Consider the following 13,475-nt stretch of genomic DNA (forward strand, 5'->3'; position numbering starts at 1 on the left):
CGGTAACATTCCACTTTTCATGTCTAATGTTATGTCTGTATGAAAAGAAATGGATGAAATGCTAAGCTTGTTCAATTTGAATACATACCTGGAACTAAATCAAATGTGTTTCATTAATTCATAATCATTAAAAGTAAGCATTGGTAGACCCTTGACCTAATACTTCGAGATCTAACATTCACAGTTTTGACTTATTCTGAGCCACCCCTAAGGTCCATGGCATGTTATAATTTAATGGGGACAGGCCTACTTCCCTCAGAGGATTGCTATAAGGATTAAATAAACAATGTATGTAAAGCACTTGGCACAAATTTAAACCAGCATGCTGTTATGTGGCCGGTAGTCCTGTAAGCTATTGGGGGAGTCTGGAGGGCTGCTCAAAATCAGCATCTCAGTTAACCGTATTCCTCAGTTTAGGCTTCACAGAAATCCCAGGTGGCAAAGACCCGCTCCACACAGATTGTTCCATTGAGGGCCCATAACATGCACATTGCGTTCAGAACAATAACTACAAACTCCTGCAACAGCTGACACCAACATTCCAAACAGCAAACAGTTTGATTGTGAATCTTGGCTTCTGTCCAGTCTATTACCATAACATGTCAAAGCATAGTTTGCACTGGAAATGAGTCTGAGTTGATAGATTTTGGTGAGAATATGCTAGTAAACTAATTTAAAGGGATATGAGCAATGTGTATGTTACCTTCTGAATAGAGTTCCAAAGAGAATAGATCTCACAAACACCAAAGCCGTTTTACGTCAAATAAACATCACTTCCACTGGGAAATGAGTGTAAATGTGTGTGTGTGTGTGTTTCTTATGAGCTGCCGCTATTATCTATTAATAAAACTGCCCAGTGTGAGAAAAAAGAAAAAGGAACTAGCTGGAGGCAGGATGTTGGGTTTTTTTTAATTATTATTATCCTGTTTTTTTTCACAAACACTGAGGCAGCTTTTGTAACCCAGATGCAGAGAAGGTCACTTTTCAATTGTTTTAACACCTGCTGTCTATTAAAATGAACATGGTTTCCACAAGCCATTGATAAATTCAGTCTGAAACCTACCTCAAGTGGCGGTTTCCTTTATTTTGATAAAACTTTTGAATAAATAATATGTCTGTCCAATTTCTGGTGTGTGTGCGCGCGCGTGTGTGTGTGTGTTTGCTATTTGACTCTCATATCCCGCCTCTTACTATTTTATTTTCACAGTGCTTATAACAAAACAATAGTTTTTGGTACCGAGAGTAGAAAGCTAATTACAAATAACAGCTGTGTTGTTCATAAAACAAAAGTGAAGCTAGGGCACAGTGGTGCACTCCTGTAACCCCAGATACTCAGGAGGCTGAGGCGAGAAGTTAGCTTGAGCCCAAGAGTTTGAGGCTGCAGTGAGCTATAACAGTGCCACTACCTGAGTGACAGAGTGAGACCCCATCTCTTAAAAATGTGACACACTTAGTCATTAATGAGACATACTTAAAGTCTTGAATTGGCAATGGCTTTGACTATATCAGCAAGATGTAATTTAAGAGCAGAGAAAATGTCTACTTAATCTACTGATTCATCCTAGAATACCACCAGACTTAATAGAAATATAATCTTGGTTTAAAAAATATCAAGCAGGAGGCTGGTAAGAATTCTTGTAGGCTTGTTTCTTCCTCCATCTGTCTGCCAAATGTCTGTCTCCTTGTCCTCTGCTAACTCTTTTTTTGAGGTGGAGTCTCATTCTGTCACCCAGGCTTGAGTGCAGTGGCATGACCTCGGCTCACTGCAACCTCCACCTCCCAGGTTGAAGCCATTCTTATGCCTCAGCCTCCTGACTAGCTGGGATTACAGGCACCCACCACCATGCCCTGCTAATTTTTGTATTTTTACTAGAGACAGGGTTTCGCCATGCTGGCTAGTCAGGTCTCGAACTCCTGACCTCAAGTGATCCATCCTCCTCGGCCTCCCAAAGTGCTGAGAGTATAGGCGTGAGCCACCGTGCCCTGCCCTGCTCACTCTTTCTACTGAGAAGTGCAGCACTTCCTTGGATGAGGCATTGCTCTGTCCCAGGGTAGGAGGAGCAGCAGCCCTCACTGCAGGCAGAATGCTGCTAACCCTTGCCTGTCAGCTTCCCCCAAGGCGTCACATTGGTCTAGACCCGGTGCAGTCTGTTGCTGCTATGGAGGTTTACATATTAAAGCCATCCTGGGCGTGTGTCTGCCTAGTGTATTCTCAGGGAGTTGTTTACTTTCACTTTTCATGCTATGAAAATGGTTTCAGACTTTGTAGATGTCCTGGGACATGAAATGCAGGTAAAAATATTAAATAGCTACAACTTTAAAAAGACTTTTTATAAAAGTATGAGTGCAGAAAATGGGCAACTCTTTAGCGTACAGCTCAATGCATTTTCACAATTTGAGAATACCCGTGTACGAAATACCCAGATTGAGACTCGTGAGAATAGCAGAATCCCAGAGGCTCCCAGAGGACGCCTTCCAAACCCATTCTGTCCCTCCTTCCCAAAGGCAAATGCTGCCTAACACCAAAGGTTAATTTTTCCATTGTAAAGAAAGACTTCATATATAAGCTTTATCAGAATGGAATTATATAGTGTACAGTTGACCCTTGAACAATGCAGGGGTTAAGACGGCACCAACCCTCGAGGCAGTCAGAAATCTGAATGCAACTTTTGACTCTGCAAAAATGTAACTGCTACCAGCCTACGATTAACCCGAAGCTTTACTGATAACATAAACTGTCCATTAGCTCATATTTTGATTGTTGTACGTATTGTATAATGTATTCTTACAATAAAGTAAGCTGGAGAAAAAGAAAATAGTCTTACTTAAGAAAATCATGAGGAGAACATGTACTGACTATTCATTAAATGGAAGGGAATCCTCATCAAAGTCTTCATCCTCATCGTCTTCATGTTGAGTAGGCTGAGGAGAAGGAGGAAGAGGAGGAGATGGTCTTACTGTCTCAGAGGGGTACAGGTGGAAGAAAATCTACATATAAGTGGACCCATGCAGTTAAAACCCATGTTGTTCAAGGGCCCACTTTATTCTTTTGAATCTAGCACCTTTCAACATACTTATGATTGATCGTGAGGTTTATTCATGTTCTTGCATGTAGATGTAGTTTGTTTTCATTGCTGTGTAGTATTCCACATATGAACAGATCACAGCTTATTTATCCATTCCACTATTGAAGGACAGTTGGGTTGCATACAGGCTTAGGTTATTGGGATTAATGCTGTTGAGATCATTCACATACATATCTTTCAGTGCACACACATACTCCTTGCTGGACTATGGGGTATACACGTATTCAGCCTCAGAAGACACTGACAAAAATATTTTCCAACGTTGTCGTACCAATGTTTTCTTCAATTTTACCAATAAGAGTTCTGGTTGCTTCCAAGGCCTCCTAACCCTTTGTATTTTCTATCTTTTTCTTTATTTTTACAGTTGTAGTATCATTCTCTCATAGGGCAGCAGTCCCCAACCTTTGTGGTACCAGGGACTGGTTTCGTGGAAAACAATGTTTCCATGGACCGTGGGGTGGGAGGATGGTTGTGGGATGAAACTGTGCCATCTCAGATCATCAGGCATTAGATTCTCATAAGGAGAACACAACCTGGCTCCTTCTCACGTGCAGTTCACAGTAGGATTCGCGCTTCTGTGAGAATCTAATGCCGCTGCTGATGTGACAGAAGGCGGGGCTCGGGTGGTAATGCGAGCCATGGGGAGCGGCTTTGCTTTCTCACCTGCCACTCACCTCCTGCTTCATGGCCCAGTTACTAATAGGTCACGGACTGGTACTGGGGGGTGGGCGTCCCGACATAGGGGCTTTAATTTGCATTTCTCTGGTAAGAATGGTACTGAGAATCTTTCTGTATACCTCTTTGACCATCTGGATATTTTGTGAAGTGCCTGTGGATATCTTTTGACCCACTTTTATTGAATTTCCTTCAACTTTTTCTTATGTTTGGTAGAAGATATTTATATATTCTGGCACAAGTCTATGTTGAATGCTTTTATTGAAAAGATCTCCTCCCACCCTGTGGTTTTCCTTTTGTCTTTTTAAATGGTGTCTTCTAATGAACGGATTTTCCTAATTTTACTGAAATCTAATACATCAACATTTTCTTTAAGATTAGTGCTTATTTGATGTCCTGTTTAAGAAATTTTTTACCTACTTCAAGGGGAAAAAACATTATTCTATGTTATGTTCTAAAAGCTTCATTGTTTTATCTTTCACATTCAGATATATAATCTATTGAGAATTAATTTTTCTGTGAAAAATGTGTGTGTGAAGTAGATGGATTAAATTTCCCTCTTTTCTATATGAAAATTCAAATCAACCAGCACTATTTACAAAAAGACCATCTTGGACCACCTGTAGTCCCATCTACTCGGGAGGCTGAGGCAGGAGGACTGCTTGAGCCTAGGAGGTTGTGGCTGCAGTGAGCTGTGATTGCACTACTGCACTCCAGCCTGGGCAACAGAGCGTGACCCTGTTTCTGAAAGAAAAGAGAGAGAAACAGAGAAAGAGAGAGAGATGGAGGGAGGAGGGAGAGAATGAGAGAGACAGAGAAAGAAAGAAAGAGAGAGAGAGAGAAAGAAAGAGAGGGATGGAGGAGGGAGAGAGGGAGAGAGTGAGAGAGACCGAGAGAGAGAGAGAAAGAAAGAGAGAAAGGAAGGAAGGGAGGAAGGAAGGAAGAAAGGAAGGAAGGGAGGGAGGGAGGGAGGGAGGAAGGAAGGAAGGAAGGAAGGAAGGAAGGAAGGAAGGAAGGAAGGAAGGAAGGAAGGCAGGCAGGCAGGCAGGCAGGCAGGCCATCCTTTCCCCACTGCTCTGCAGTGATACCTTTGTCACTAGTGAGGTGTCCATATGCTGCTGGATTTTGTTGAATGCTTTTCTGCATCTTTGCAAGGATCATATGATTCTCTCTATTCTGTTAATGGAGTGAAGTACATTGATTTTTGTATGCACATCTGGGTAAGCTGCATTTGATGGGTTATACTTATTATCCACTGCTCAATTTCGTATGCTAAGATATTGTTGAAGATTTTTGCATCTACATTTATAGTTTGTAATTTTCTTTCTTTTAATGTCTTTGTCAAGTTTTGTTATCAGGGTTATCTGGACCTCATAAAATAAATTAGTAAGTGCTCCTTTTCCTGTATTTTTTGAGAGTTTCTGTTATATTGTTATTTTCTTCCTTAAATGTTTGATAGAAACATTGGGCTTGAAAATTTTTTTTTTTTGTGGGAAGCTTTTGGCTAAGAATTCAATGTCTTTAATAGATACAGCACTATTCAAATTTTCCATTTCTTTCTAGTTTTGATAAGTTGTGTCTTTCAAGTAATTTTATTATTTCATATAAGTTGTGGGGTTTACCTTATGAAGTTATTCATAATATTCCACATTATTCTTTTAGTATCTATAGGATCTATAGTGATATTCCCTTTGTCATTCCTGATATTGGTAATTTATATTTTCTCTTTTTTCATTGATTGATCTTGCTAGGGGTTTGTCATTTTTATCAATGTTTTCAAAGGGGCAATCTTTGTTTTGATTAGTTTTCTTTGTTGTTTATCTCCTACATTAGTTATCTATTGCTGTGTAACACTTTGTATCCCCAAACCCACTGACTTAAAACAACACACATTTATTAGCTCGGAGTTTCTGTGGGGCAGGAATCCAAGCACAGCTTAGTGGGGTGCCTCTGCCTTGAATTCTCCTCATGAGGCTGCAGTCAGGGAGACAGCAGGTGCCGTGGTGTCATCTGAAGGCTCAGCTGGGGAAACGTCTACTTCCAAGCTTACCTGAGTGGCTGTTGGCAGAATTAAATTCCTCGTGAGCTATTGGACTGAGGAATCCAGTTCTTCATTGGCTTTCCTTAGTTCTTTTCTGCACAGGCCTCTCCAGCTCACAGAATGGTAGCTGAACTCCATCTGAGTGGGCAGACAAGAGAGAGCATGAGAGGAGGAACAGGAGGAGGGCCAGGGTCTTTCTTTAACCTCCTCCCAGAAGCCACAGCTCATCCCTGTTACTTTTCTCTTCTCTCTGATTCTGCACTGCCTCAGGTCTGAAAATGCCTGAAAAACAGGCAATTCACAAATTTGATCCAGTTCTATCATTGTTTATGATGGGAGGGCTGATCCAGTACCACTTAATTCATCAGGGCTGGAAAGAATTATTATTTTAATAAGTAATTGCTTTTAGCTTTTAGGCTCCACAGGACTTGTTGTTTCTCTGCCAAAAATTATTTCTTTACACTTTCTGCTTCAGACTATTTTTTAAACATCTGTTCTTTTCTTTGTCTTTGCTACATCTAGATTTAATGACATAGACAATAATTGTAGCATAAAGTTAATAAGAATGGCAGCACCTCCATTTGTAGTACTGATGGCTTTCCTGTGACTGTAACTGATTGAATTTAAAAATCATTTCAGAAAAGCCATGGATCATAAGATACTATGCTATGAAATCATTACAATCGTCTAGAATTTAAATGAATGGTATGTAGTCAAATTGTAATTTCATTTAACTTTTTAATGTTCTATATACTTATTATCGTTGTTGTTTGTGAATACACCTTCCAGTTATCTACTTCAAATCTAGAAGTGACCTGAACTGTGAGTTCGGTTTTAGTCCTCTTATATAGAAAGATTTGACATTGGAGCATCCAAACTTCCAACCTTTGGCTCCTCTTGGAGAATGCCACCTCCTGGGCATGGGGCCCTCGTCCACATTCCTCTGAAAAAGCACTAGGATGAACAAGAGTCAATGAAAAGTGCCCAGAGACCTGGAGATGCAAGGAAGAGGACAGGTGAGTGGGTTGGCCAGGTGAGGCCTGGGCTGCTGGCACGTTTGTTGGTATCCCCACATTGCTAAGACAAATCAGGAGACTCTGTTTCCCCTGCTTATGGTTGACGGAATGTCTTCAGACTCTGAAAGAGGTTCTGGTGTCCTCCCAGTCTGATCCCAGCATGAAGGTCTTGACCCTGTGCTCACCCACTGGCCATTCTGCTGATCTGGGACAATCATGTGCCAAATCAAACCTTTCGGTTTATTTGTTAAAAATGCAGGGATCTCTGGTAAGAATAAATCTCTGTTTTCAACAGAACCAGAAGTGAGAGCGAGATTACTTTTATTTCTGCTTCTTTCAAGGTCTTGGATGAGTTTAAAAAAAGAGCTGAACTAGGATTAACGAGGCTCACTTTTGCTCTTTTCTGTGATATGGAAGTTCTATCATTATTAAATAATGTAACGGATACAGAATTCAGACAGAGACACACGGAGAAAATAAATAGCCAGATGTGGGGGGTGAGGGGGGAAGGCAAAAAAAAGGAGAAATAGATAAACCATATAGAAGATGTGCTCTGTATTCATTTTTCATTGTTTTGTAACTGATTACCACAAACTCACTGACTTAAAACAGCACCCATTTAGTATCTCAGTTTCTGTTGTCCAGAAGCCAGAGCATGACTTAGCTGGGTTCCCTGCCTGAAGTTTTCAAGGCTGAACTAGAGTGTTGACCAGGCTATGTCCCCTCCTGGAGCTCTGGGTCCTCTTGCAAGCTATTCTGGCTGTTGGTAGGACTCAATTCCCTGAAGTTGTGGCACTCCTGGAAGCTGCCCTCAGGTCCCAGGCACATGGTCCTCTCCCAGAATGGCAGCTCATTCCTCCAAAGCCAGCTGGAGAACCTCTTTCCAGTCCCCTGCAATGAAGTCTCAGCAAGGGAGTGAGTGTTTCATGCCAATCACAGTCCTGCCCGCATTCGAGGGGAGAGGGCTTAAAGGCATATCTAACAGGGGTGGGAATCTGGGTGACCATCTTAGAATTCTGCCTGACACATGCCGTTAAATCAGGTGGTTTAAAATAAACACTTTGGCTAATGAAGAAAACAATAGATATATTTGGAAGTGATGTCTCCTGCTGGCCAGTCTCTATCGAATGGAGATGTTCTGTGAAACCTCTCTCCCACGTGGGGTTGTTGCAAGGCTGGTTAGGTCTGCCTGTGAAAAGCCTCTGCAGAATGGACCCTGCTCTGCAAGTGTAAGGGAATTAGAATGTGTGTGTGTGTACATCTGTGCATTTGTGTCTGTGGGTTCATGCGCATGGATGTGTATGTGCGTGTGTGTGTGCGCATGCATGTGCATGCATATGTGTGAAGCAAAGTATACCACATCAGCTGCCTCCCTCTTGGCTCTCCCCATCCAGAGTGAGCCCACCCCTTGCCAGCTCCTCGTGGACCTTTGCTGTCTCTAGATGCTTAACACCTCCCACCTGGTCATGTACTGTTGTCCCCTTTTATCTGTGGTTTCACTTTCTGTGATTTCAATTACCCATGGCCAATCATGGTCAGAAAATATTAAGTGGAAAATTCCAGAAATGAACAATTTATGTCTTAAATTGCATGCTGCTCTGAGTAGCGTGATGAAATCTTGTGCCGACCCACCCGTGGCATATCATCCAGCGTGTCCGCAGTGTAGATGCCACCCACCCATTAGTTATCCACATCATCTGCTCCTGACATCCATCCATTCACATGGTCACGGCTGGATGATCCAGGGGCACCCAAAGCAGATGGTCCTCCTGTTGCATCGTCAGAAGTAGTAGCTGAATGCTATGTCACAATGCCTAGTCATTGCCTCACTTCATCTCATCACGTGGGCATTTTATCAAGACAGACCATCACAAGAAGCAGAAGGGTGAGTACAGCACAATAAGACAATTCGAGAGCGAGACAAAGAAAGAGAAACCACATTCACATAACTTGTATCATAGTATATTGTTATAATTGTTCTATTGTATTAGTAGTTATTGTTGTTAGTCTCTTACTGTGCCTAATTTATAAACATTATCATAGGTATGTATGTACAGGAGAAAACACAGCATATATAAAGTTCAATACTATTTGAGGCTTCAGGCATCCACTGGGGTCTTGGAACATATCCCTTGAGGATAAAGGGGGACTACCGTATTTCTTTTGGACTTCGTATCAATTCATCACCACTTTACAAACTTTCCAACTGTAGAGTTTGCACCTTGATCATTTTTTGCATTCCCTTTTGTGTCATGAATAAAGGAAGCGAATCCACTCTAGACTTGACCTCTTGTAAGGCTGAGCACAGTCATGGCGCAGTAGGGAGGGGCTGCTGCTGTCCTGAGGTCCTGGTAAGCGGATTTCACCTGATTCATTCACTGAGCATCTCTTGAGTGCCTGCAGTCAGCCCAGGGAAACATCATCTAAATGGCGCTACTCTCCAGGGCCTCTCCTGTTTTAGAGATGTTCTTGTTTCATAATGGCACAAGACACTACTTTGAACCACTTTCCTTTATTATAAAACATAAAAAGTGCTAAACACACGCATGCTTTAAACATTGGCAGTAGTGACCAGTAGCCTTCAGGGCGACTTGCAGTAGACCCTGGTGGCCAGCTTCACAAATGCAGGCAAACCCAGCTTGCAGGTGGTGCATCAGTCTCTTGACAGAATAGAGGGGTGTAGGGTAAAGGTACCATCAGCAAATCAAGGCTGCTTACATGGGCTCACTGAGAGCTGGCAAGAGGGCTATTGCTCATGGTGTAAAATAAATACTAGTGGTGGGGCAACATAAATCTTCTGGCTGAAGGAATTATTAGTGGCACATTGACCTGGTGTGAACTTGTAACGAGTTAAGAGGTATTATTGATAGCTTTTCTCATTCTCCAGGCTCAGAGAGGGTTACCTTTTACTGAAATGTAAACACACCAGACATGCTTTCAATAACAATTGTCAACCATGTCCCAGCTTAGACTCAAAATTCCCCCTTGGTTAGCTTTTTTGACACTGTACTTAAGACTAAACTTGTAACATGAATTCTAGCAACGTCGAGGACTTGGAATCTTAAGCTGTTTATCAGATGAGGGCTGTTCCTTATCTTCTCGGTGAAAGATTAACCAAAACATGCACCAGAACCACCGCGTGTTTTCCTTCCCAATATGGGAGCCTTTTTCCTAGAGAAGAAAAATTTAGTTCCGTTTCCTCTTCCAGAGCTCAGACCTTTCACTAAACCACACATTACTGCCTAGCGGCCTACGTGAGCTCTCTCTGGGGCTGAGAACAGCAAGCTCCTCTCCTGCACAGCAACTCCTTCAGTGACTTCATTCCTGTGCGGCCTTCAAAGACCAGACGAGTCGCACATTTGCCACCGCCCTTCTCTCCCACCAGCCCTGTCTATGGCCAGCTCTCCCTCATCTAAACTCCTGCAGGATTGTTTGCTTTTTTAGGTTGTAAATGGCAGGAAGAAACTGACTCAAATTCGCTTAGAAAAAAGAGATGTTTAGTGGCTTGCAAACCTGAGACACTGAGCGTTAACACTTCTCCATGCAAAGCCGAACCTGGGGCCCCTCTCTTTTTCCCATATACTAGAATCTCATTCTTTGGGACCAGATTCACTGTCCCGGGCTGGCGATGTAGACAGGATACTTCTCTAGCTTATCTCAAGTCAGCCATGTATTTGCCAATATCAGATCATTTAAACAGTTACATGGCTTATATCACTTTCATCTGGCTGTTTCCCTCCCTCCCCTTTTTCTTTCTTTCTTGTGTATAAATAAACAGATCTTGCCTCACATGCAATTAGAAGGTCTGAGTACTAGGACATCTTTTCTGTTTTTCTGGACCCTTGGAAGTGAGCTGGTGATTTATGTTATCAACGACTGAAAGCCATACTAACTGATGGACAATTGATACTTTTTCTTTTACTACTTATGGCAAATGAAAACGTTTGACTTTATAGTTATTGCTGCATTTCTCTTTTGAAAAAGTAAAACCATTCTTGTTACTAAAGTGAAAAATGTATCTTTATCAAACAAATTTCATTTGAGTGGCAAAGGACAAAGGATTGGTTCTGTGTTTCCTTTGAGTCCTAAAAACCCAAGGGAGCATCAGCCCTTTGCTGTCCCCCACCGTGATGTAGGGCCACCTTCCTGTGGCATCTCCACCTTGGAGCCTACTCTGCTCTTGACCTGCGCTCCTCTCTAAGAAGAGAGGGTGAGAACAAAGAGAAGGCAGAGAAAGTAGAAAAAAGCAAGATGGCAGGCTCAAATCCCACGACATCAATAATTACACTAAATGTGAATCGCCTAGGTGCTCTGGCCAGAGAGGAAGGCTTGAAACGCCCTGGAATGCCTTGTGTCTCCACTTGGTGAGGTCTGATGAGGGAATCTGGGACCATGCTTACAACCTACTGTTTTGAGTTGTGTTTTCTCCAGAAAGAAAAGTCCTGAATGACTTCAGACATAATCATTGTCTACGTTGCCTTTCTGACCCCACCAGTGGGGCCCTTTAGAAGAAATGACCTGGACCTTTATGGGCCTGGGTTTCAGTCCTGACTCTGCTACCAAGCAATGGAGTCAGCTCTGGCTGGGCCTTATCTCCATGCTTCGCAGCCCCACGTAACTCCAGAGTCCTCATCCAGAAAACAGCTGTGATGGTGTTTTTCCTGCAAACCATGCAGGGGTTGTTCTGGGAACAAAATAATATCAAATGACTCTATGTAGCTGTATTAGTCCATGTTCACACTGCTGTAAAGAACTGCCTGAGACTGGTAATTTATAAAGGAAAGAGGTTTAATTGACTCACAGTTCTGTATGGCCGGGGAGGCATCAGGAAACTTACAGTCATGGTGGAAGGTGAAGGAGAAGCAGGCACCTTCTTCACAAGGCAGCAAGAGAGAGAGAGCACAGGGGAAACTGCCACTTTTAAACCATCAGATCTCATGAGAACTCACTATCATAACGGCATGGGGGGAAACTGCCCCCGTGATCCATTTACCTCCCACCAGGTCCCTCCCTCAACACTTGGGGATTACAATTCGAGATGGGATTTGGGTGGGGAAATAGCCAAACCATATCAGTAGCATTTTCTTGTTTATAAAACACCTTTCATATCTATATCTATATCTGTATCTATATCTGTCTCTCCTTCAGACTTTATAGTAGTGAGGCAAGCTTTATTATTATTGTATAAATATGAAAACAAAGTCATATAACTTTCTCAAGGACACACAGCTAGTGTAGCAGAGCCAGGACTCACCTCAAGACTTTTACAGTCTAGAACCTCTCAGAACAAGAAAGAATTTGAGAGAGTTTTGCGAAGTGCGTTACCACTGGAATCACTTGGCAAAAGGAAAAGAAATCCATGCAACTAACTTACACAAAAAGAGGATTTGTTAAGAAGACTCAAGGACATATCCAGAATCCAAGATCAGCTAGACCTCATAAGGGCCACGGTTCCAGAAACACTGCCAGAAGCAGAAAGAGCCAGCCTCCCCAGCGACCTCACTCTCTCTGTGGGTCTGCTGGTCCTGTCCTGCTTCCCAGCTCAGTGCTGTCCCATCCTTCTCTCTCTGCTTTTTGTCAGATTTCAAATGCCAAACCCTGGACCTCTCAATCCATTGCTTTTCATAGGTAGTAAACACATGCTAGGTAAAACACCATATGTGTTCTAATATATTGTTCACTGAGGAAATACACAAGGCTCTATGAAGGCGAAATAGTCACATGTCAAGTTTAAACTACTAATCATTTCTAAACAAGGTGAAATAATTATTTTATATGCTGTTTCATACCAAATTTCATATATACATTGCCATCTATTATTTCCCAAAACTTTTTAGCTTTCATTTTTTGTAATAGAATCTTCTCAGCATAGGACTTCTATTATATAGAATAATTACTGATCGTCAACACGGACTATTAAACCCACAAGTTAAACATGGGTAGATCATTATTTCTTTTTCCATAAGAGAAAATATAATTATCAAATAAAAACTGGGCTATAAATCAATAATGAACTTTTCTAGAAAGCTCCAGAATGCTCATCTAAGAAGATAGTGGAACAGACAGCAGTACCAGGAGGTCTGTCTCCAAGATTTCTCTGTTGCGCGTACAAAGACATTTAAGCTCATTCAAAAAATGATGAATTTGATTTGCTTCAGGACTTCATAGGATGCTCTTCTGTAGTGCACAGCATAGAGATGGATCCATAGATGGCTCTCAGGATCTAAAGTCAGGCAGGCCTGGCACTCATAGCTTAACTAGGAAAAGTTTACATTAGAATGCCCAGAGAAGATACTCATATTACATCAAGAGCCACACAGATTGATACGAAACACATCAAGTAGTTAGCATGTGAATAGGCAGATGATCAGTAAACATCTTCACAAGAATTAGTACAAATAAGTGAGAAAATGTTAACTCCCAGGAGCAATCAGAGGACATAATTACCCTCTACTGCTCACCCCAAGGGAAATGATTTAGAATGTTATGACCTCTACTTCTGGGAATTTCTCCCATGAGAGAAAACATTTATCTGCACAAATTTATTTTCAGTAAAGAAGTGGCATTCAATATTAGGAGAACAGTCAAAAAAATTGTAGTGTCAGCCTTAATACAGCCATGATATGTTAATTTTGAAGATTACTGGCAACATGAATA

The 13,475-nt window shown here is 41.8% G+C and overlaps 1 protein-coding gene across 2 annotated transcripts in view; it reads right to left on the minus strand.

The window, feature by feature from the left end:
* The window catches only part of LOC105473857 (IQ motif containing with AAA domain 1), a 188,358-nt gene extending 182,418 nt beyond the window's left edge, over positions 1-5,940 (minus strand). The window contains exons 1-2 of one of the 2 annotated variants that reach the window (XM_011727984.2): positions 5,812-5,940; positions 2,826-2,922 (exon numbers count right to left, since the gene is read on the minus strand). The gene's annotated coding sequence lies outside the window, so the exon portion shown is untranslated. The remainder of the gene's footprint in view (positions 1-2,825; positions 2,923-5,811) is intronic. The other variant, XM_011727985.2, reaches the window with a different exon arrangement.
* Between the last annotated feature and the right edge of the window lie 7,535 nt (positions 5,941-13,475).

The sequence above is a fragment of the Macaca nemestrina genome, chromosome 11, assembly GCF_043159975.1.
Source record: "Macaca nemestrina isolate mMacNem1 chromosome 11, mMacNem.hap1, whole genome shotgun sequence".
NCBI classification, from domain to species: Eukaryota; Metazoa; Chordata; class Mammalia; order Primates; family Cercopithecidae; genus Macaca; species Macaca nemestrina.